The sequence below is a fragment of the Bombus fervidus genome, unplaced genomic scaffold, assembly GCF_041682495.2.
Source record: "Bombus fervidus isolate BK054 unplaced genomic scaffold, iyBomFerv1 scaffold0099, whole genome shotgun sequence".
NCBI classification, from domain to species: domain Eukaryota; kingdom Metazoa; phylum Arthropoda; class Insecta; order Hymenoptera; family Apidae; genus Bombus; species Bombus fervidus.
In genome coordinates this window covers 12,501-15,000 of record NW_027212661.1, presented here as the reverse complement: position 1 = coordinate 15,000, position 2,500 = coordinate 12,501, and the positions used below count along the sequence as shown (strand labels likewise).

The 2,500-nt window shown below is 51.0% G+C and overlaps 1 non-coding gene across 1 annotated transcript; it reads right to left on the bottom strand.

The window, feature by feature from the left end:
* Window positions 1–643: 643 nt before the first annotated feature.
* LOC139997510 (5.8S ribosomal RNA) lies at window positions 644–798 on the bottom strand. The gene has a single exon (XR_011802881.1). It is a non-coding gene; the product is annotated as a 5.8S ribosomal RNA (ribosomal RNA).
* Between the last annotated feature and the right edge of the window lie 1,702 nt (window positions 799–2,500).

Below are 2,500 nucleotides of genomic sequence, written 5' to 3'. Positions count from 1 at the left end.
TTCTCTCCTCTCTCGACTGACTTTGTTCAAAAATATTTTTGCTTTCTCTCAGTCTCGCCAAAAATTCATTTAAGACGACGTCGGGGGCGCGGTCATTCGTGCTTATCGAAGACTAACAAAACGTAGCAGAGGCTGATACAAAAAGAAAAAAAAAATCGGCCACGAAGAAAACTCGCTCTGTGTATCTCGATAACCGCGTCGACGACGACGGTTCTCTCCGCGCTCTTTTAATTCGTATCCTTCTTCTTGCGCTTCGTCCGACTCAGAAACGTTCGTAAAACACGAACGACGGCGGGTTGTCAAGCCAAGAAGGGACAGAGAAGAGACGGAGGTAGTTTTGCGAGTCTCCCGTGAACGCGATAGATTTTTCATATATATTTGTATCGAGAGCATGCGTACGCCGGTCTCCACACGATCCAGCGACGAACGCCGACGAACGTCCAACAATCGCTCGTACGTCGCGTACGAGCCCTCGACCGCTCTTTAATTCGTATTCTTTTGCTTGGCGCTCGTCCTCCGACTCAGAAACGTTCGTTTAAAGATAAAACGAACGACGGCGGGCTGTCGACGAGGCAAGAAAGAACAGAGAGATACGGACCGAGAGCAACGATACGCAACGCAAGCAGTCTTAGGTTTACGTGAGCAACCCTCAGCCAGGCGTGGTCCAGGAATTGTATCCGTGGACCGCAATGTGCGTTCGAAATGTCGATGTTCATGTGTCCTGCAGTTCACACGTTGACGCGCAATTAGCTGCGTTCTTCATCGACCCACGAGCCAAGTGATCCACCGTTCAGGGTAATCGTTTATGCATGGATTTTTGTTTGTGTACTCGGGTTTTTGTACTCTTATTCTCGGTTCGAAAGAAGCCGATATCCGACAAACGTCCGACCAACGGGAATCGAACGCGCGGAAGTCGCCATATGATTGACGACACGAAAATACGTTCGAAAACGAAATCGGACGGACTGCGCGACGACACACGCAGCCCGCCGACCGGGCGTAAAGTGCATTATAATATATAACAACCAACGAGATCGAAGCTCCGTTCGTCAGGAAACGACGGGGATATAACACCCGATTCTGAATCCTCTGTACAGCACACGATCTCGCGAAGAAAGCGCACGGTGGCTAGCCCATGATATATATATATGTTCGTTCCTCTCGTCCAGTTATTCGAAGCAAACAGCCGATATGCATCTCCATCGTTCGGGTAAAAAAAAATCGATGGGACGCGCACGGTCGTAGTCTTCCTCGCGCGGTCGTTTCTTCCCGATAGCCAGAAGCAGAGTTTGAAAAACTCTAGCGACGGAACGAGGCATTAGACTCTCGACAACGAGGATACAGACACGGCCGGCGGTCCCCTCTGAATCGACTTCGGTGGTTCAGGTAAAAATAAAAAAAATCGATGGGACGCGCACGGTCGTCCTTCCTCTTCCTCGCGCGCGGTCTATTCTTCCCGATAGCCAGAAGCAGAGTTTGAAAAACTCTAGCGACGGAACGAGGCATTAGACTCGCGACAACGAAGATAGAGAGACGGCCGGCGGTCCCCTCTGAATCCACTTTGGTCGCTCAGGTAAAAATAAAAAAAAATTCGAAAGGGACGCGCACGGTCGTCCTTCCTCTTCCTCGCGCGGTCTTTTCTTCCCGATAGCCAGAAGCAGAGTTTGAAAAACTCTAGCGACGGAACGAGGCATTAGACTCTCGACAACGAGAATAGAGAGACGGCCGGCGGTCCCCTCCGAACGGATGGCGACAACGACGACTAAAGCGCGAAAAATCGCGACGAAAAGGAACGCATCTCCGTTCAGGTGTATGTGTGTGCGTGCGTTTAAAAAAAATTCGATGGGACTCGCAGCCATCGGCCTCGCGCGGTCGTTTCTTCCCGATAGCCAGAAGCAGAGTTTGAAAAACTCTAGCGACGGAACGAGGCATATGACTCACGACAACGAGGATATGGACAGGCGGTCCCCTCTGAACGGGTCGACGAGACGATGGTAAAAGAGACGAACCGGACGAAACTTCCGTCGATCAGGTAAAAATAAAAAAAAATTCGATGGGACGCGCACGGTCGTCGTCGTCGTCTTCCTCGCGCGGTCGTTTCTTCCCGATAGCCAGAAGCAGAGTTTGAAAAACTCTAGCGACGGAACGAGGCATATGACTCACGACAACGAGGATAGAGAGACGGCCGGCGGTCCCCTCTGAATCGACTTCGGTGGTTCAGGTAAAAATAAAAAAAATCGATGGGACGCGCACGGTCGTCGTTCCTCTTCCTCGCGCGCGGTCTATTCTTCCCGATAGCCAGAAGCAGAGTTTGAAAAACTCTAGCGACGGAACGAGGCATTAGACTCGCGAGGATAGAGAGACGGCCGGCGGTCCCCTCCGAACCAACTTCGTCTAGTTAAGAATCGTTACTCTTTACCATCACTCGCACTGGTATATATCTTTTCGGGCCAACATCCACGCAATGCGTTTTCGTTCTAGGTTACCCGATCCACGAGTA